The sequence below is a fragment of the Pygoscelis adeliae genome, unplaced genomic scaffold (assembly GCF_000699105.1).
Source record: "Pygoscelis adeliae isolate BGI_AS28 unplaced genomic scaffold, ASM69910v1 Scaffold148, whole genome shotgun sequence".
In the NCBI taxonomy this organism is placed as follows: domain Eukaryota; kingdom Metazoa; phylum Chordata; class Aves; order Sphenisciformes; family Spheniscidae; genus Pygoscelis; species Pygoscelis adeliae.
Window position 1 is genome coordinate 828,568 of NW_008825258.1, and position 23,630 is coordinate 852,197.

Here is a 23,630-nt window from a genome sequence, read left to right on the forward strand (position 1 = left end):
AAGAAATACTAGAAATGAAACTTTTTAATTAAATACTACTTAAAACAGCAGGGAAGGACAGAACTGCACTACAGTGTTTTGTACACGGCCATCCCATGTTCCTTCTGTCCTTGCAGGCAGTTGATTGCTTCCAGCCAACTCAATTACTTCCTAAATCACTGAGCAAATCCTGTTCTTCTCTTGTCCCTGGGAGGGTCTCTTCATCTTTTGTGAGATTTGCCTGACTACGCCCTTCCCATCCCTGCAGTGTCTTTGCATGAGCTTCAAGCCATCATCTTCATTCTGTGTATCTTCTGCCTGTCCCATGAAGCCTGGAATTGTTTCTGTCTCAACATACTCAACAGCTTCCCCAAGGAAGGAGGCTGCACACCTTCTCTGTGAGGCTCCACACCTTCTCTGTGAGGCTCCACCCAGACAGGCTTCTTAAAAGAACGTAAACACAGTTGTGAAGACATAAATAAAACAAATACCATCTGTCATGCTAGCATTGCCCCATATGTGTAACCACCTTTTCTTAGTCCTTTCAATTGATTTTCCACCATACCCAAACACACATTTGGTTTATTAAAGAATTTTAGCACCTTATGGATGCAATTCCCAAACATTTTAAGTGCAATCCATGCAAGTACTGAAATAATTCTGGATTTTTCTTGTCCAACTATGGCCATTTCTACTTCCTAATCAGCTGTAGATCAGCTGTACAGTTAAGCTCCTTTCACCTGAATTACCTGTAGTTGTTTTAGTCCTTTCTGACTGTCTTTATCTGAGCACCCCTTACCCCTCACATAAAAAGAAAAGTGAATGGGTCAAATTTATTTGGCATAATTTTCCTGAAATCAGCAGTATTACAGCATACATTACTGAAATCTTTTTGCTTTGTTGCTGCTATATAATTTTTTAAAACCACTCTTAGTCCTTAACTTTATCTCTCTTTTTATCTTTGTAAAATTCCCATTAAAAATGAGGTAAATTTTATTGACTACAAAGGATCATTGACTCCTGTTGAGTGATGACAGAATCTCAGAAGTGACACATTTGCACAAATAGGTTGCAAAGCCAGGGAGAATGCGTGAATGAGATGCTTAGGAGGTAAACTGGTGTACCACCACTGTGCTGCAGCCCAGGTGGACAAAATTGTGAGGGAGCTGAACCAGAAAATGAAGCTGCTCAGTATTTCCCAGGTTTGGGAAGTATTGTAAAAGCCATCAAAATTCCTCACAGTTGAATTTTTCTGCTGCAAGCTAGCTGTATTGTTGATCCAAGAGAGACATAATCACTAAGAAAGGTAAATCTGTTCTACTTACTGTGATTAAATTAAGCATCAGATTAGCAATGGCATTTCACATACATAGTGCAGAAAAATTCATTTCATATAATGTATTAGTATATATGATATGGACTGCCTGAGAGTCATACTATTGCTTTCAGACCGAAGGCTAGAAACCAAGTGTGCTATAGCTGTCCAGTTGTCCCATGATGGAGGGAGAAAAAATTCTGACCATAGATGTCAGTTTGAACTTAAAATTAACCATGCTTACATAAAGGTATGCATCTCAGCTGACAAATTCACTTTAAAAATGTTCATTCTTCAGTTAAAGCTGCAGTAGTTCTGGATTAGTAAACAAATAGGGGAGAAATGTAGCATAGAGTGTGTATAAAAGAAAGCTGTGGAAATTCATCTGCTCCTTGTTTAAAGACTGAACCTTACTGAGACTAAAGAAATTCTGAGAACTAGTCTCATTTTAGAGAACATTTAAAATTATTTTCCTGCATGGGGAGGAATCAAAGAGGAACTTGTCCTTTGAAGAATTATGCCAAAAGAATTACAATGGTTGTATGTACTATTTTAAATTACAATTGCTATCATAGTCATGGCCTTATTTCAAAGCATAAGGTCACGGTATGAAAGACAGGTCAAAAGGCAACTTGAAAACCTGTTGACTGTGTAGCACAGAGGTTTACAAAAGCCTGTATGAAATACAGAAAATTGGCACTGCCACAGACTATTTGTGTGGCCTTGGGCAGATCATTTAATCTCATGGAGACCCAAGTGGTCTATCTGTCTAGAATGATGATTCTGCTTTTTCCTATCTTTTGTCTGTCCTGCCTGTTTATATTGCAAGCTTCTCTACTAAGGAGTAGAGTCTCTCAGCAGTGATGTAATGCAAATCCATGAATGAAGAGAAAAGCTGTACTGTCTAACAGTCCCATGGCATTAGAATTTGTCATGCCTTGATAACATTCTTCTTACCATAATCTTATTAATATGATAAACTTCTGATTCTCATGATAGAAGACTGCAAGTGAAAATGATAACATGGAATTTCTCTGCATTTTGGCCCTATGGGACCATAACTGACAGTGTAGCTCTTGAAGCTGATTGACAGCTGTAACTACAAGATGAACAGCAACCTCATATTAAGTGTCCTGCCCTAGAAGGACAAGGAGCCTCCTACTTATCTGGCCACAGGCAGAGGAAAGCTAGGGACTGTGAGGAAAAGAAGACCAACTGGATGATATGTAGTCAGAGGAGGCTTAATTTTCCCCTCTCTTTTACCAGTGTCAGCTGGCTGTAACTCCACAGTGATGTTGTATCAGTGTTAAGCCATCCAAATGATGGAAAAATGAAGTTCAGACTCAGTTGCCACAGGCAGGCATGTGATCAGCAAAAGTGCTCACCTCAGCCCCAATTACCATTTAGCAGACATGAGATACTTCCCTTTCTGCCATCACTCGTGTTTTTTCCTATCATATACTGATATGTTGTATTATAGGCATTTAATTTTCTCATTCATTATTGCAATATCAGAACACATTACAGTGTCAGATCATAACGTGAGAGAATGTTTATGTCTCTCTGCAAGCACAGCTGTATTGGTTACTTAGTACTCTGTAGGCGGGAGGGGGAATGACAGTAAATAATAAGTAAGGAAAATAAAAACAGATTTAAAAGCATGTAACATTTTGGTAAGGAATTTTTTTTTTATAGCCATGGCTTTGGGGAAAATTACTTTTATGGCTAGCTTTTCAACAGGCCTGCACAAATGCGTCTATAGTGTTTGCAGGTGCAACCATTTGTATGCAAGGCATGACTGTCTACAGAAAAAGCTTTCAGCAAGCTGAGAGAGTTTCTTTTTTCTTACTACTTGCTTTTAAAACACAGGTCTTCTAGGTAAGAAATAACAACCTCCAGCTGAGCTCCTTAAGCTATGTGGTTGGAAGAGTGAGAAAGGCTCAGCATCTCAGGTGTTAAACTTTCCTGAGAAATCCAGTACTGAATTCTTCTGAATGTCACAGTGGCTGCAACTGGGTGCAGAAGCTTGAAAAATCTGGCCTTAACATCTAGATGACTCCATCTAACTTAGCTTTGGTTTTTCTTTCCCTCGCTCTTTTCCTCCCCCCCTGCATTTATATGCAGACGTGCACACACACACGCATGCACACACGCGCGCACACACACATGCGTGTGTGTGTAGATGTGTGTAAGTTTATATGGGTGCATGTATATGCATAGACACACCTACAGAGAGAGAAACACAGGCTGTGTATTTCAAAAAGTGCAAATCTTTCCTATTCAATCATAATCTGCCTGAAAGCAATGTGTTTAATCATGCTAGAAAAGATACAAGTTGATAATTTTATTCAAATGAAGGAACTGAACAGAACTCAGAGGTTAGAAATCCTGAAAGCTGATTGCTAGGGTTGAGAGCATATATTTATAAGCAATTAATGGCATGCTTGGTTTTTTTTTTCTCCTACACGTTTTTTGCCAATGATAAAGTACTCCCTGTATGGTATCCATGAGCTATATTATCAAATAGAGAGAAATAGATGAAAGAAAAAGCCACAAAATCCTGGAATATACTTTCTCTCTGCCCACACACAGCTCTTCTCTCCTCCTTTTCTCAGTGGGCTGTAATTTCTCCTTGCCCTTTGAAAGAAAGCAGAATTATGAAGAAAATTGTAAACATGTTTAAGAATTGGTCACAAAATGCTAATATATGACAGTCCTGTTGTGTCACAACCTGTATGTGGTGAATACATACACCTATGCAGTAGCACTAATTATCAGGGACATTGACTGAAAGTGGAGGTAAGCAGGAGCAAATACTATTTTCATTGAGTATTAGACACGTATGCCTTTAAGAAAGGACAGATAAGGAGGACAAATACATTTTTATTGAGGTTTTAAACTGTTACATTCAAATTAAATCCATAGTTCTTTTTTTTTTTTTGCCACACAGAAAACCATAAACCTTCTCTCCAGCTGTTGTTTGGAAAAGATTTGGAAACAAAACAGTGTTTCTTGGAAAAACAGTGATTTGTCAAAAGCAAAAGTTTTCACAGGAATATACCAAATTTCTTGACAGGCGAAAAACATCTTAGGTTCAGAAAATTCTGGGAAAAGGTGGAGAGGAGGAACGCGACCGGGAGTGACCCCAGAATATCTTGAAGGTAGGGTGCTTGCACAAGTGTGGGAGACCAATCCAAGACTTCATTTGAAGGAACAGTTAATTACTTCTAGATTATTCCACTATGAGAGACCCTTTTCGTTACAGTCTGGTTTGAGCCCTATCTTGTGACATGGGAATATTGACTTACTCCTATATCTTCCTCCTTTGAGAGTGATGGATTAACATAGCTAATTATTGTATTAATTCAAACTCAAGGACTACAATGACTTAAGAAAGAAAAATGGGATTGGAAAGGACCTCGATACATCCTGCAGTCCACCTCCCTGCACTGAGCACACAGTGAGTGGACTGGATTATAGCAGTTTGGAGAAGGGACCTGTTTGTGTGGTAGCTCTCTCCTTTCCCAGTTGAAACTACAGCACGTACTTTGGAAGAATAGTGTAACTTGGAGTAGGGAAACAGAAAAGAAAGACAGACCTTTGTTCCGGTAAACTCTCCAGCATTAACATTCATAAAATTGAACCCATGGATTTTTTCCCTTAATCATCTTTATTTCTCTTCAGAACAACTGACAAAATTTAAGTATTTTACCAAAAGTGCTGAGTGTGTCAAGAAGTGTGCATGAAATAATGGCAGAATTATTGGTGTTTTCCAGTCAAAAGCATCCATCAGTACCAGAGTTCTATAGTCTTTCAGTATGTAGACTGCAAGTCTACTGTATCACTGGAGTGACCAGATCAGCTCTGAGAAAAGACTTGTTAAACTAAAACATTGTAAGTCATCTGATCTCAAAAGTATGCACATAATTTCTTCATGTACCAAATACCTTCCTTAGTCATTTGGATTTAGTAGTCATGTTTGTGTTTTGGCATTGAGAGTTGCTAGCCATCACATTCTCATACTTTCTGCTTTATCTATGCAAACATAAGGAAACCATCCAGATGCAGAGCATTCAGTTGTATGTGAGGCATTTTGTCCTGCTCAGCAGCACAGAAGTCATGCAAGTTCCTTCTCAAAATGCACGTTGGATGATGAAGTACAAAGACTTTAGAAAGTCCAAAGACATAGAAATTTCATGTCATCTTTTCTTGCCATGGAGCTGGTCCTAAAATTCCTGAAACCTGTTTTTCCAGGAATTCTTAACCCGTAGCAAAATACTGGTTACTTTATAGATGTGTGTTGCTGTGCTGTCATCTAGTGGCAAGGATGAATTAGACGTCATTCGGTGTCATTCAGTGACAGTGGCTGACAAGGTGTCCCTTTGCTGGAAATAAATGCATGATGTTCGAAAGCTCTCATCTTTGCTACGTGCAGCACCACCGCAAAGGTCACTTCCTCAGTTTGTACTCTGCAGAAAATCACTGTTCTTAGAGCCTATGGAATGAGCTGTTCAATGGAAACTCTTGCTGCAAACAACAGGCTCTACAGAACCCTGGCACTTCCTGCCACAAGGTCTTCCTCTCCATCTTCTGTCGTCCATCTTGTCTGTTAACTATTTGCAGACAAATACTTGAAGCTGGATTTTAAACAGTAACTGATATTTTCTTAACTACTGCAATTCAGAGCAGTGTCAACTAATGAAACGAGTAGTTAAATCTATAATCATCTTAGATCAAGAAGATACTTTTCCCCCAGCAAAAAGTCCTTCCTCCTGCATTCATTTTTAATTGACTCGGGGAAAAATTAAAAGTGCCACAATGCAGTTTTCCAGGAGACAACAGACAAAAATACCTTCCAGAATGACCCACATTTGTTTTGGTATTTAGCAAGCTGACTGATGTCAGTGGACAGACTTACTGCCACTGATTTCTAAGGGCTTTCACTCAGATCTGTAATATCATATGCCAGGTAACATTACACTTGCTTGTCCTTAGTTTGCATTGGTGATGTTATTATTAACACATATGAACATTTACTGTCCTGAGTTTATTTTCAAACTGCAAGCGCAATGCTTGAACTAATGTCTTGCATTACTTTTTGTAAACTGCTTATGAAATTATGTAGAAAGTAATAGAACTTAACAATTAAACTGGTCACATCATCTGTAACACCTTTTTGGCATCTCCTACTGAACACTGCTGGGCTTGGCTGGATTAGATAAACCAGTTGTACCATATCCTTTGCTCCTTGAAATGCTGATCTCATTACCATTTTGATAGGAAGCCTGGCAGCTGCTTTTCAAAACTTTCTTTATAGATGGAGTTTCTTATATGAAAGGAGTGACTGGAGGACAATCCATCAGACAAAGGTGGACTCTTCATAGTTATCAGACTCTGAAAAGGGAAACATCAACGAGCAATCCTCACTGCAAAGCACCACTATCAAAGAAGCATTTTGCAAATACATATAAATGGTCTATTTTCATTCCTGCAAAATGGAGTCAACAAATAATGCTAAGATTCCTTTTTATGAGGAAGTTGGAATTTGTGTTTATATTTCCCTCTCTTCCTACAGTACAAATTGTGCTCTATCTCTGAATTTAGAAAGGTTCCTCAGTTCAACCAAGCATGGTAAAAAGATACCTAAATCTCCAAGCAAACAGAAGAATGTGCTGATGTGCCTTGCTGACAGGGGACATTTAAGCACGTTCTTAAATACCTCGCCTCTCTGAAGACTTCAGTAGATTCTCCAAAGAGAAAAAGAATGATGCTCTACATTTATGACTTCTCTTGTTTTGTCCAAGTCACAGACCTCTATCCCTATAGTAATGGAAAATACTAATGAGGGTAAGAAACATTCTGTTTTCCAAATTAATTATAATTAGTCAGAGGCAGTAAATCAATGACCTTTCACATTGGAATATGATAAGAGATTTCTTTATAAATAAATTTCAGAAGACCTTTAGTTTATTTTTGGCTCAGAATTTCATCTTCCTTAGGTGCTTTATAGAAACAAAATTGCATCTTTTTAATTAAGAAATTGAAAGACGAGCTCTAACAAGGTTAAGCAGGTTGAAATAGCTGCATCCTTATTATAATGTAAATGCTTCTTCTATTAACTTATAATATCTTGATATAGTAAATGGTTATATATAAATAAAGTGTTAAAAATAGAAAGGTTTAGGTCAAATACAATGAGTAAAAGTGTATGTGCTTGTATAAAAAAGACAGCTAGGCTTTCATACAGAAATAGAAAAAATACAAGCTCTTTGTTAGCAAGAGTTAAGAATGATTTAACACACATACATCAAAAAAGAGGTGGAAAAGATATCCAAAGCATTCTAGTGTCACCTTGAAACGTTTGGTCAGGGCTTTATGGGCAATGACACTTGAAACTAAGACTGGGTTAAAAGCAGTATGTGAAGAAAGATGAGAGCTGCAATGTTCACTGCCACAGTAACTACAATACTACTGTCATCACTGAATGTTGCCTTTCATGAATGACCATTTGTACATATATTTTATCCTTTTTATAATCATGCTTTGTATGTTCTCATTTCTTTAAGTGAAGGCCCTTTGTGTCTGTTCACAAATCCAGACCCTGCTCATGATCCTTGCTCCAGATGTTCACAATACCTACATAAATAAACACAGTTTAGCAGTTCTGACACTGAATGGAGGCATAACTTGTGAATTATTATTTTTCATCACTTGTAAATTTGTAATTTCCTCGTCAGAGTGACAGACAAAGGGAAAAAGAAGCAAGGATGTCTTGAGTTTGACTTGATTCTCCATTTGATTACATGTGGAAATAAAAGCATAATTATTCCATTTAATGTCATAATCTTCTCTCAGCCTCCTACTTACAAGTTTATTTCTCTTTGTCTAAGCATTGAAGGAGGACCATAAAATTCTATCCTTGCTGATGCTTCTTTTATATTGATAATCCTTGTTTTGACTTGTTTATTTCTGAAGATGCTCTTAAAATGTAGATCACAGATAGTGTTACTTACTGTATGAGGCAGCTTTCAAATTTTCTTTCTGTTTCACCTCTTTCTCAGCCTACAGGAGATTTTTTCCAATTCTTTTCAGCTCCAGAGCAGACATTAAAACTTTTCTCTGTTTCATAAATGTATTCAGCTTTGGCTTTACATATATTCAGTCTTTGTCATATAAAGACATCACCACAGAGTTTTTCATATAATTTATGCATTTTGCTACTATTTAACTCATATAATGGATCTCTTAAGATGGGTTTGTGATGACGATTGATTATTTTTTGTACTTGGAAGAAAAAATCATTTTTATATATATATATATATGAAAATACTGTCTACTTCACAGAGATGCATTTGGTTAAATTCCAAGAAAACTGAATTTTAACATGTATAGTTTCCTTTATTAGATGAGTGTGCAATTCCTACACCCACAGAGAATCTGTATAAATTCATCTTACTTTCCTTGGATGTGCAAACAATACCAAAAAATAGCCAAAGTTAGCATATTCTATCTAAAACACATTTGCATATGCTACACACAGCTTCCTACGCTCTTCATCTTTAATTTAGCAATGGCTGGATGATGAAATCATTGAGTCTTAGGAATGTGCTCAGGTCAGGGTCTAAAGCTTTATACTTCATCCAAATACCATTTTGGTTTGGCCCTTTTTACTGAGGTGCAATCCATTGTGGTACAGCAGATTTAAGTGAGTACCATCAATAAATCAAGCAGAAATGAATGTTTTACTACAAATTATGTTGCAGCCAGCTGCAAATGCTAGATGACCAACATTTTTTTCTAAGTTTGAGGCCGAATCATGAGATTAAGGACTGAGCTAAGGTTTGTGGCTGTAGAAAGGAATCAAAAAAGAACTTGTATGCATTAGTATCTATGATAAGAACTGAATCTACACAAATACTCTGTTTCATTGCCTTTGACAATAGCTATAGGAAAGGCTTTTCTGACTCAGCCTATGATTTGTGCATATTTAATGCAAGTCTGTCTTTGTAAGTAACAAGGCTTTTTACTTCAGTGATCGATCTGTGCTGTTTTCATGGCCATAGTTAATTCTGTTGTATGCCACTGTACAACACAAGGCTGTGTTGTAGGCAACAAAGATCCTATTGCTTGGAAGGCTGATGAAAATATGGACAAAGATTTTTTGCTCAGAGTAATTAGGTGTAGCGATATTGACTTTGTGAAAGTTATTCTGAGCTACCACAGCCAAGGAAACGGCCCCAACTTTCCATCACATTGGTTTTATTTTGCTGTGGCCTCCATGACTGTCAGCAGTCTCTTTTCAGTCACTGGAGAAAGGTGAAAACTTCCAGCATGTCTTATGAAAGCTCTTAAGGTTAGACAGTGAGAATGTCTCCCAGTGTATCAAAGAGCCCAGTTAGACATAATGAGTTTAAACAAACAACCAATTTGTCCTGGAAAAAGGACACAGCTTCTGGGTGGAAATCTTCAGAATGCTAATTCCTCCTGGAGTTCTCATCAGGATACAGGATTTTCTCCATCTCTCCTGGCAAGTCAGGAAGCTGAAAGTAGGGATTTCCACTGCTGCAGCAAGAAAAAAGTAAAAAGGGATTCCAGCCCTTTGTATCAAGTAACCCAGTGCAGTTGGTACATTCACTGCCAAATGCCCATGGCTTTATACTGGCAACTGGAAGTAACAAATCATTAACGTAGGGAACCTTGTAGCATGCCAAGAGGTAGACTCAAGGCTGTAAACAGGACAATAAGTTGTTCCACTTTAAAATTTTCAACACAAAATCCTAAGTCAGGAAACCACTTAAGTTTCGAACTTAGAGGTGTGTGCTGAAGATAAAGAGGGCATAGTATTAGAAACATAAATCTTTCGAACATTTCCCCTTTGGAAATGAAACTACTCCAAGAAAACTTATACATTTTCCCAGTGATTAGGTTTGGTTGGGTTTTTTTTTTCAATCACATATTGAAATACAAGTCGGTGTATTAGGTACCCAGGTTGTAAACCCAGAAATTAGATAAGGAAAAGATAAACCCACAAACCACTGAGAATTAGATCAGCTAGAATTTTATTGTTTATCTATTAAAACAAAGTAGTGCATTTCAACATCAGTCAATATTTGCATTTTTCTGCACTGTAACAGACAACCATTTAGTAGGTATTTGCTACAAAGTGTGACTTGCTAATGCAAGATTCCTGTATTAATCTAATGGGAAAGTAATTGTGTTGTAAAATACATAATCTCCAGTAACCTACTATGACATTTACATTTGATTACCATATCAATGGCTGTTCCTTTGCATTACAGATACCTTTGGTGGTGTTCTTTGAAAAGTGCAGAGACATAATGCAGTACACAGTATTTCAAGCAAAAAAATCTCCATTAGGAAGGAGTTATGGTGGTAAATGGCTCTCCAGTGCTTCAGCACCTTAATTGGGATGTTTCACTTTTTTTTTTTCCCTTTCTTAAATGAAGAACACAGATACTGCTTCACAAATAATGGTATTTGTTTTCTGCTGCTAATGTTACAGACATGAGAGAGGAGTGCTGGAGCAGGTAGCCAGATTGTTCTATGCTAACACTGTTCCACCAGCTTTTAAGTGCATTATGACCCTGTAGCATGTATTTTTTTAATATTCTTATGGCTTATGCCATGAGATATATAGTAAGAAAAAACACAGCAGGCAATGTGCAGCTGCATAGGGAATGCTTTTCATTAACCTAGAACACTTGTAATAAAGCTAAATTAGACTTAAATATTTCCTGAAGCACCTTGTAATCATTATTTTGGGGAACAATTTCATTAAGAGACAGATGTTTCATATCAAATACTTCTAGCCAATCATCAGAGAAGAACATTTGCCATGTTTCCTATAAACTATACATTTTATCCTTCACCTTAATATTGCCCAGAAATAGCTTCCAGACATCTTCAAAGTAGTCAATTCACTTGAATTAAATAGGTTATTTCTCCTCAGTAGAACAATGTACAGAATATAGTGATATTTCCTGTTCTCCTTTTCCAAATGAATATTTTTTTGCAAGCAGAAATGCAATGTGCAACATTGGAACGTAACTGGTGCAATTTCTCTGTAAATATATTTGCATTACATAGCCATTTCAAGAATGTTTTAACTCTGTAGCTTTTATTTCATTGTCAGGGTTCAGAATACTTTGAGTTTCTGAACAACTACCTGTACGAAGCAAACTTTCTTTAATATTATTCTCTGTCAATGGCAATAGCAGAGTGTGAATGCCATCTTTAATTGGCAGAGCCGCTAAAGGAGAACAGCCTACTACTGTTATCAGCAGCCTCAGGTTACCCTCTAGCAAAAGTGTCAGTTTCCCTGGATGCAGGGCCTAGTCTTTCCAAAAAAAAATGTGTCTGGTTTTGGATTACTTGCTGAAATAAGAGCAATTGCCCTTTTTCATTACAAGCTTCTAGAGACCCAAAATGCAACGAAAAGGTTGGGATTGACCCAGTTCTGTTGTTGAAGGGATTCTAAGTGATGCAGGAGACCTAATAACTGCTGTAAAACTTTTTTGTGGAGGATTTCTTCCTATCCAGGAAGACTCATATGAATTGAAACAAAATAAATGAAAATATAATACTTTGAATGACACGAACCCCTAAGATCGGCTCAAATTCTGACTTTTCTAATATGTCACCTTCTTCAGAGCAGTCTCTTTCTCTTATAAAACACATATTACACTGTTGAGTGGATGGATCCTGTTGGCAGAAAAGTGCCCAACTGGATCTTTCTGTGCTTTCCAAACATTTCCTGTAGGCACACAGCTAACACATGCATGTTACTTGCCTCACAAAGGCTTTGATGATCCCAGGTATTTAATCTAATTGAACTGAACTATGGGTCCACCACAGCGTAACCACAAAGCATCTTATAAATATCTTTTGTCTGCAGGATTTGTCCCAAACAGCCGGCCAGCTTCATTAACGCTGCCTTCTTCTGTTTCTCTCTTTCTTTTTGTTCTCTCAAAGCACGTTACTTAAAATCATCATAGCATCACATATACCCAATGTTATTGCTGCATCTTTCAGTCCTCAAGGAATTGGACTCTTGGTTTACACTAGGAATTTCTTCACAGGGACTTGTAGTTATGTAGTGCTCTCAAGGAGAATTTTTGAAATCTGAAATTTAAATAAATTGGTATCATATATTTAGTGTCTGTGTTATCTGGTTTTCACCTGAAGTTTTAATAAATTGAATAGACTAGGAACTCAGAAATACAAAATCTTTTTAATGAGTTTTCTAAGGAGATGATCTTGGCATTTAAAAGTCATCTCCTGTAATGAAGATTTTTCTTTCTCAAAGTGAACTGAAATTAGTTCCCAGACCAAATGGTATGTTTTTGCTGTGCAGTTAGATACATTTAACCTCTGGGGTTCTGACTTGCATCTTTTCCTATACCCAAATGGTCATTAATTCATAAGGTCAGTGGCATAGATTTTGTTGCAAATGCATATTAATAGAGAAGGAGGAAATCAGCTTTGCAAAGACCGACTGTAGGGCTGTCAGGAGAACCAGTGCACTACATGGTTAATTATTACTTCAGTGCCAAAACACTTCGACCAGCTATAATTACCCAGTTCTAAAACTGGAGCAATTAAATATCTTTAGACTTCTTCTTGCTGCAGAAGCGTGGTAGCTGTATGATTGCAGGTCTGCAGTTTGGAAGGACAGTTATGTGCGGTACTTCTAGCTCTGAGTGGCAAGCACGTTCCCCATCATGGTCAGCCTTGCTCACCGGTATGTTCCTGTCTCATTCAACTCCAGGAACACATGCTTTGCCCAGCATAAGATCCCTGGAGTGGGATGCCCCTTTGGCTCATGCTGCCCCCAGAGAGGCTGTATCTTATATGCAAGGCCTCCTTTCCCTCTCCATAGTGCTTTATTAATCTTAAACCTTGCCATTAATGCAGAGCATTACTGTATATCTATAGCTACTTTCATCCAAGCATATAAAAGTACTTATAAATATTAATGTATTAAACCTAATAACACCCCTAGGAGGTAGGTAAGAATTTCATCATACACTTTACTGGTGCATAAACATATAAAGAACCAACTTCAGACAGTGGTAAAAGGCTAAGATGGTGAACAGAGTGCCCATAGGAGTGAGTCTGGATCAGAGAGGCTATGTGGCTTGCCTGTTTCCTACACTAAGCCACTGACTAGAGCTAGAAGCAAAATCCAGGAGAACTAATTTCTACCCGTCATTATTACTATTTCTTTTTTTTGCAATTATAATAGTACCCAGACATTCCAATTAAAATTCAGGGCCCCATAGTTTCAGGTACTGCACTGCTGCATGGTAGAGCCCCTACCCTAAAGAACTTAAAGCCTAAGTAGATGAGATATAGAAAGCTTAAAAGGGAAAACAGAGTAGAAAGAAATTCACACAGTGGAGATAGGAAGACACTCCCTGAGCCCCAGTCCAGGGACCTTGCCTCTAGACATAATTCCTTTCCTTTGTATTAGTCAGCTGATAACTTGCCCCCGCTTCAAATTAAACACTTCCATTACTCAGGCAGACAACTCTCCTGATATCTTGTAACATTAGGAAAAGGTTACTTTTAATGTTTTCTGAACTGGAACATGACAAGGAGCAACTCAAAAGAATGAAAGGCAAAGTTGAAAGCGATAGTTGAAAGGTGAGAATTACATTAAATCACTTAAACTTAATTCCAAAAATTCAGGAGTGTTTCTTGCTTATGAAACGCTTACTTTCTGAAACTTATCATCTCTGAGATTAAAAGCTAAGATTTTGCTAAACCCAGAGTAGAGCTGTGAGAAATGAGAAGGAACTGATGTCAACCTATGTCAACAGCTGGTGGATGAACATGGTGGGGACCATTACAAATAAAAGTTCACGTCATATGCAGCAGGACAGCAGCTGATTATAGCCTTCGTGCTCAGTGGCAGAAAACTGCCTGGACAGCGTGAAAAGGCCACAACTTTAAGAACACTTCAGCACTTGCTACATATTGCACAGAGAAATGGGAGCAAATCTGCCGCACCCCCATGCCACAGCATGGGTGAAGGCAGCTTGTATGTACCTGTGCTGGGAATAATCAGGCACACTGCAGGGCAGTCAGAAACCTCTAGGCTTCACAAGCATTAGGATGCCTGAGCAGTAGTATTTCCCAGTCTGCACCCAACAACACGTATGTCCACAAGAAGGGGCAAATACCCTCTCCCTTTTGCACGAGGGCACTCCCCAGCAGAGCAGGAAGAAGGGCTGCAGCCCAGCTATCACTTAGCACAACTCATCGACATAAAATGTTCACACATAAGTCAAGATCGGTAAAACAGCTGGCTGGGAAATAAAAGAGGAAGACCCCACCATTGATGTGGTTTGGGGTTTGGACGCAACCGTGGAAGAAACTTTCTGTTACCCTTTTACCTTTTGATTGTTGGCTTTTTGGTTATAAATATTACCATGGAGTAATATTTATATTACTGCAGTCAGCCCAGGCTGACTGCACCTGTCATCTGGGTGCTGCCGAGTCATTCCCCAGCTTCAATCTATGCGCAGATGTACAGTGGTAATGAGACAGCATTCTGGAGCCTAATGGGCTTGTTTCTTTGAGGATAAGAACAATTAATAATAATTGAGAAGTCCTGTACTAAGGGAATTTATAGCCAATTAATAAAAATGTGGCTGTTGCAGTTAAACACGATAAAAATTTCTCTTTATGCACTGAAGGAAAGTCACATATACTTACATAATCATGTTCATGTCAGCACTGTTTAATGTATAAACAGTTTTGTGTATATGTAGCTACATTTACTGATAAAGAAGTAATCATTAATCAGAGTTTGTACAATACTACACTAAGTATATGATGCACTAATCTGCTATCAAAGAATGGGCTTTTACGATATTCAAAATCAAACTATAGGAAAGCTGTTGAGTTGCACCCGTGTCATGGATCTCTGCCAGGGGCGGCTGCCAGCCCTCACCTGTCCAGCTCACTCAGGCGTGCAAGTCGGAACAAATCCATTAGCTCTGTGATGAGAAGTGAACCTAAACTAAATTACAAATAATGAGATGTAGTACCTTGGTCAAAATTAAAGACTTCAGACAGCTGATACCAAGGCAAAAGGATATGCTGTGACATCAGTTTATGTTATTTCATTATTTTTGTGCTGAAACAACTAAACTCCAGGAATCTAAAATATATGGACTAACAAAAATCTCCTGGGAGACCCTCTAGCGGCACTTTATTGGAAACAAGAGAAAGATCTTTACTTTCCATTTTATCCACAGGATTTTATTCATCTTCTTCACCTGCATCTTTATTTCTTAGGAAATAGAGGCCTTTTTTCATCTCATCTAAGGCCTGACCATCTTCTTAGCACATTAGCATCTTTGCAGATTTAGTATGATTTCCACTTGGCGTTATCCGATTTTATCCACTAGTCAGAAAAGCAGGATTTGCTTGCGTGCTCACAGTAACACGACAGGAAAAAGTACCTGGAACTATGAACTGTAGTTATTAACCATTGGGCATAACTCTGGAAGCCAGAAGTTCCCTTTCTGATTTGTGTGCTATTAGGCTACAAATACAACACTTGCAGAAGATGATTTCCTGACATAGAAGCAATAGATTGAACAGTGGGAAGGCTATGGTTAGCTTTTAGCTTAAATTAAAATAGGAAATAAATTAGAAAATCAGTACAGCATAAGAAGAGCTTGTTGGCATTGTCTTTTAAGGGTAATGGTAAAATAAGCTATGGAAGTGATGCTTAGAGTACAGACAATGTGAATTTCAGCTTAGTTTGGGTAAATATAGAACTTTATGATAGCAATTTTTGAGGAACCACCTCATCTTGCAGTTCTTTTCTGTGACTGTCAGGAAAGGAAATCTCAAAAGTAGAAACCTAATATTTTAATCTGATTACTGTCAGAAAGCAGATTATTCAAATCATGACAAAGCCTAAGCAATGGGAATGGAAGGGGGCGGGGGGGAATATTAAGAAAAGTGTAGAGCAGACAATGCTTCAGTCTGATGGCATCAGAAAAAAAGCTCCTGCTTCCTCAGAAGTGCAGGCAAATTTGATTTTTGCTTTTCTAAAGAAAATAGCTGGGACTGAGGAGCAGGGAGAGATTTGTGGATAATAAGGCAGCACCTTCTGCTTTCACGGGAGGAGCAGGGAGGATGGTGCTGCTCCCTTGCCCCACTTCCTGCCCGCCCTGTCCTCTCCTGTGGCGTCAGAAGGAGCTGTCAGTATGGCTCTGGGGTAAGCAAAATAGAGTGATGTCCCACAGCCAAGCCCTGGCAATTTTGACACTGGTAACTGTCTGACATTCTAGGTACCTGCTTTTTTTTGCCCAAGCTCAATCTGGATGGCGCTGTGGGCACCACTGAATACCAGAATAAAACAGAGCAAACTGGAAAGCTAGAGCTATGGACAAAAATAGATGGCCAAAGATCAAAGAAACAAAAGAAAATTCAGATCTTTGAGAGGGGAAGCAATAGCCTCCAAACAGAAACTTAGCAAGTCAGACACATTTGGAAAGCAGCAGAAGAGATGCAAGTACAAAAACGGACACCAGAACACAAATCCAATGTGAGATAATTCTGCATCAGATCAAGGTGAAAGAACATAGACAAATACAGAATAATGTACTCAGTAGAGGCATTTGGGGGCAAATTATAGAAATCATCGAGGGATGCTGAGGCTAGTCTAAAGAAAAAGATTAAAATGATGAAGCGAGCTGTGTTCATGCAGCTGCAGTTCCAGAACTGACTTCCAGTAGGCACACTTTGATCAATCATGTAAGAATCATGTAAGAATTAAAAATGATAATTAAAAAGGGGAAGGTTCAGGATTGCCAGTATGTCAAAGTACCAGAGGAGAGACAGGAGTAAAATGTAAGATGCCTACATCTCTCATAAGCAAAAGCAGTTCTCACTGATATCAAGAGGAGTAGCTTGCACATATCTGAAGGCAGAATATGCCCAAGAATCATCCTTTGAGACTGTGAGCTAAGCACCTTTCAAAAGCATTAAATACACATGCTAAGATGTATCTCTAGCTGCATGAAGCCACTTAGCAAGAACCAAGTGACAGACCTTGGGAATGCTTTGCAAGATCAAAATCTAGGCTACCATGCCTACATTTTTTTTCCCATTTGGAGATGAATCCAACAGTGAAAATCACTTCCAAAATACTTAAACAGCAGAGCTGAATTCTCAGGTCTGTATTCATAATAAGTAGTTCCCTGAGCAGCCCGAACCAACATTGCCTGTTTTTCTGTGGATTACGCTCAGATGTATAGTTCCCAATACCTAATAAGGCGTGAGATGTGATAGAAGTTTTTTCCCCTTAGCAGAAGCATTAGGATCGCCTTTTTCCTCTCACTGCCTACTACTGCGTATGAAAGCTGTAGGATTTAGAGACCTCCATCCCTGTGCCCATCCATGCAATTGCATGATCCCAGGAAACCAGTCTGAAACATTGCTTGACCATGTTATCAAGCATCATAGTCCTGTCTGCTGGCTGATGGCTTTCCAGTGGACTTTTTGCAGTGGTCCTATGTAAAGCCACCACATGTCCAGAGCTGCTGCTATTTAAGAGTTAAAGCACTAAATGTTTAAAAATTAAATTTTCAGTGTGATGACCTAATCATTCCAGGATACCAAGAAAAGGATACTAATTCAGAGAAATCTGCCATCTCACTACAGAATCAACAGGGCTGTTTCTTCTTTTTGCTTTTTGATATGTCCATCTCCTTCTCTCTATTTCATTTTTCTAAGTGTTTTCATTGATTTCTTTTTCATTTTATGCACAAACTGAACACAGTTAATCAGTAGATACAAAATGTGTCCTGCAACATTGCCAGTAGCCTAACATAAGGGGATTCAATTGTTGAATTGTTATAAGATTAGGCCTAAGCCACAGTATAAGCTTCATTGATCCAAGCACAGCAAGATATCCATTCAATAATATGTGTTTTAGCAAGGTTTTCCACTTGTAAAGACTTCCTGCAAATTAGGGCTCATCCAATATGTGCTATAAACATGGTGGATCAAATCTTTCATCAGTTTAAAAAAACATCTTACTCCTTAGGAAAGAAACAATGTAACTGGGTGTATTGTGTAAGCAGAGAGACACATATGTAATGAAGTTAGCTATCAAGAGAGCCATATCCATTGAGCTGCATGTTTAATAGACACTGCTTCCTGACAAGCTGCCTCTAAAAAGCCAAAGGATGAAAGAACAGATGATGTACTGGTGTTCATAAAACCATAGGTTCGGTAAAGCTGTTGTTGTTACCAGCTGAGCAGTTCTTAGATGTAAGCACTTGCAGTGGAGAGGTTACAAAAAGGTGCCTGGCTCTGGTCATTGTGCAGTCCCATCCCTGTAGTATCTGAAAGTCCTACAGTGCAGTATGTCCCCTCACACTGCCCTGCAGTGGGGCAATGCTGCTGCCCCACTGTGCAGAGAGGAGCTCTGGTAGGCAAGAGCCAAAGAACTGTTCCAGCCCTCACAGCCTTCTCTGTGACCCTGGCTGTCTCTCCTCTGCCTTAGTCCCCACCTGTTGAGAAGAATATGACATTTCAGTAGGAAACAGTATCTCCCACAAGAGATAAATAATGTGGGATTCCAAATTGTGCTGGGGGAAAAACAGGGCTCTGGGGCACCAAGCAGTGCTGCTAGCCAATATCACTGATGCTTTTTTGTGAATACTAAGGACCCACAGAGCCTTCAGCATGGGGACTGGCTGATTAGCTTTGGTCTGGAGCAGAGACCAATGCCAATACATGATTAATTTGGAACAGACCCCTGGTGGCGTTTTAAGTTAGGAATTGTTGAGTTCCTCCACACAGGGATCTCTCTGTCAGCAACACAGGCAAAATCCCAAATGGCAGAGGTGATCTAAATGCATCCAAGGGTTTGTGTGGCTGCTTACAATGTCCATCACCCAGCACAAGGCATGCAATGACATGGTTGTGATTAGACCTCAGATTCAAGCCATGACAAATGGGCATGCTGACGCCAAAGGAAGAAGCTGAATGGTATATAGAATTTCAAAATTATATACCTCTACCAGGAAGATAATGATTTTATAGCACCTAAGGCTTCTTTTTCTTTAGAAGGTTTTCTTTCTTTGGATTTTGCCCAAATCACAACTCTTGTTTGGTTCTAAATACCTAAATGTAGAAATTTTTTTTCAGTCCTTCATCCTAAAATCTTAATGCACAGCATGCAGACTCTGGCATCAGAAAGGACTGACAGTGTAATGCTTTTATAAATATGTGAGGCTTAAAATTATCACCAGTATGGTCTTATTCACTGGATGCTGCTCCTGAGAATAAACTTGAGTACTGGTAAACATATTCCTGAATACAGTCTCAGCTGGTACAAATACCTTATCATCTTTCCACGCAGATTAAGAAAGCCCTTTATTATATAAATGTCCCAATTTTTTCCAATTGGGAGCTGATAGCTTATGTATACTTAATTGTTGGTGTTGCTTGAGGAATGAGTCATCCTTATTTCCACTGAGAATTTCTCCGAACTACTTTAGTTCCATGTAGGGAGCTGTATTATTTTGCTTAATTATATAAAGATTTCAGATCGCTAAGATTTTATGTTATTAACACAAATGTCAAATGATTTAAGCAAGTTCCTAGAATACCTAAGTGGAAAAATCAAAACAAGTACCTTAGAGGAACTGCTTCTTAAGTTTTGAAAGAGTGGGCAAATGAAAAAAAAGAGTTAGTCAAGTATTTTGCTCACAGGAAAACTAATAAACAGAAAGGCAAAGATATCTTCCTTTGAAGGTGAAACCTCCTATGGCTAATGTTTCACCTTCTTTTATTTAGCCTAAAACCCCACCCTGCAAAAACATAAACAGATCTTTAAATTTATGAGCTTGAGAAGGCTACCCACATGAGCTTTTGCAGGATCGAGACCTGAGAGAATGATTTCTGTTCATAAAGCACTTTTAAAGTTTTATGTGCCAAATTTTGAGAACAATCTATTTTCACCCACCCACTCTGACCTTATTTGCTCAGCAGGCACTATTTCTAGAACTGCCAGAAACTTCAACATGGCCATACATTTTGCTGTCGACTCTTGAGGAGATAAGGCTACTGTTTTCAAATGCTTTATGCACTTAGTCAGCTGGTTGAATGGTTCCTCATAGACGTGCTGGGTATGGGATTTTTCAGTGAATGCAGATTCAGGGAGACCCTGCATAGGTCTATTTATGCCATGATTACAGTCCTGAGACAAATTTCCTTTGAATGCAAAGCATGATTTGCACAGAATCAAAATGGGAAAAAATGGCCTTAGATAATCTTTAGTAGAGCAGAAACAGATGAAGAGCTCAGCTAAGAGGGAGTCTGGTTCCTCCTCCCTGTCCTCTCTCCAGGAGAACCAGGTGGCTTTTGTCACAGCAAAAATCAATCATACTGTTCCCTGCTCCCTTCTAGTCACTGTGTGTCAAATAAACCCTATTTCTAGGGTTTAAGTAGGATGCTAGGGGAAACCATAGTTTGCTTCAGCCTATGGATAATACACAAGGTAATAATCTAGTGCAAGATCTGGATTTAAGGAAAAGATCCTAAATATGTGTTTGCCCCAGATTTCCTCTTTTTCTAGGATTTCCAAGTGTATGAGACGAGACACAGGCCTCACACCTGCTTAAGCTCTACTAAAAGAATTGAAAGGTATCAGTTGCGCTTTACTATTCAGTATCTTTGAGTTTCATACCAGAAATGTTTCTTAAATATTACCTTGCACTTCATGATTAAAAAGAATAAGAGGTGAGTAACTTCATAAATGGTAATGGAGCTTGCAGGAATGTACTGTCCTCTATGATTGTTTTCTTCTCATCTTCCTCTCCTGAAAGATCCACTCACTGCACAAGCTGGTAGACAAATGGACATCTTTGTTGAATAAGATTGACAGTATTTGGTTTGAAATTCAGACTAGTAGCTAGTTATTAAAGATAATAGCTTGTTTGAGCTTCTTAAGAAAAGAAAAACTTCCTAAAATCCGTCTCTGATAAACATAATACTTTCGCTCACCTTTTACACCCAGGGCCTCTAAGTTGTCTTCTGTAGTAATTACACTTTCAACAGGTTTATTTACTCTTTCTAAAATTCTCAGAGATTTCAACTGTTGCCTTGGTTATTCCCTGATGAACAGCCTGCAGTATCATTTCAATGCATCCAAAATCTTCCATGGACACTACCCAAGCCTGTGGTAAAATGAAACATCACACTAATAAGTAATAACATTCAGTTCTTGAAGTTCCCTTTATATGTATCTCACATGCCAAATAAAAACTTAAGTTTGAGCATGTAGTCTGTGGGATTATTCCTACAAGTAGTCACTATAGGACTCAGCACATTTCTGGGACATACTGGCAATTGCCACGACACATCTATGATGCATAATATTTTGGAAAGATCCTTCGTAGGCCCTGACGTGGTCACTGGACACAGTATGGAAAGGGATATCTTCTGAGAATTCACTGGATCCTTTGCTGCTGAAGCAGAGTTTAGGGAATACAGGGAGTGCTGCATGGGGCACAGCACATAGCATGACTACAGGATATATCACAACAGGTTCCCATTTTACAGATGAATCCCAATTGTAACTGTGAAATTTTACAAGGCTCGGGCAGTTCCTCTGTGGTGCCCACCCATCCAAATTCATACTTTGGCAGCCTGGATACTCAGAGGGGACCTGGTTAGCCCAGTTTCAGTTAGCTGAAATAATTGCAAGAAAACACAAAACGTTGCTAACTGAATCAAATCATTCATATGTTACAAGTAAAATTATCTCCCATTTGTTCATCCTATAGAAAGTGGGAGAGTTTGGGCTACAGTTAAAAGCTGAAAAAAGCAGCACAGAGGATTAGACAAGCTCAGTTTCAAATTCCTGACTATCTAATTAACCAGCCCCAATTAATTTAAATATTTTAAAACCTGATTTTAAAGTAATATAAAATATTTATAGACTGTAATTACAAATGACAGTGAAAAGCAGAGTTGGTTAGTTCAGACAAAAGTATCAACAGACGGAATTGGGGAACAAACACCTCCTCTGGGGTTGTATAGCTTGGTAAAATATTTATATTGAAAACCCAAGAGCCTTCCCTTGTAACTCCTGGGAACAGACTTTTTCCCAGGTGTATCCTGCTATAGGGATTGGGCATTACTTTAATGTGTAAGTAGCTCACCAGAAGGTGCTGTGCTAAAAATCTAAATATGGTTACAATCCCTCTGCAGGGCATGACAAAATAAGAAGTTCTAGGAGGACTTGGAGCTATCACCTCCTGCCAGTCTAATCACTAAGACAGCTTGTGGTTCTTACGTGCACACTTAGCCATCAGCACTAAGCTATTGTCACAGGGCTGACAGTGGAGAGGAAATGGGTAGCGATTGCTGGCCTGATGTCATGGTGCACTTCTCTGAGCCTCAGCATGGATAGGATTGCGAAGCATCTTTCTTAGTTAAGGTCAAGATACATCAGGGAAAAAAAGCAGGGCAATATTGTTCTCTTCATCCCTCAGCAGTGGAATACAGATATTTTTAAACAGAGAGTTAATATGTAGGAATCACTGCATACAGCTTGTCTAAAGAGAGTCTACGTCTCTCACAGTGTAATTGAGCAAGAAAAATATGGTGTAGGCTCTTTGATGTCTTGCTGGATGGGACTTACAAAACTATGATGGCTTAGAAGTAAACATCAACACCATGAGTTTTCAAAATGAAAAAGCATCATTCAGAAAAGCTGAGATCAAACTCCAAACATCACCAGATACCTCTGCTAACTCACTTGTGAAATGGAGATCTGTTGCTGTTGCATGCTGGAGGGCCAACAACTCAAAACTATGCACTGAGAGGTTGTACCATAAAGGTAGGAGCAGTGGACAAACTCTCATCAGCAACAACAAGTAGCTGTCCAAATATTGCATGTTAGGCACCGTTATAAGAACATGGAAAAGAGGAATGTCTTTAGTGGAGATATAAATAATGCAGACAGGCATAAACACATAGGCTGTGTAAGCTGAGACAGACTGCCTTTCAGGGCAAAATAGAAGTTAGTTGCAAAAGGGCAGAGGACTGTGGATTATAAACTAAGTGTTGAAAAGCTGGTACTCCATAAATATGGTAAGAGTAGTTTATTGGCAAGAGGATTCAAAGACCAAAGAGAATTTCACATGCTTAGATGAATGTATTCCTGAAATTCTGCAACTCAACTGTGGCTTCCCTCAGTGTGCAAATGGAAAGCAGAGACTTGATTTATTTATCAATAAATCCACAGCATAATTGAACATACAGAAAAAAATAG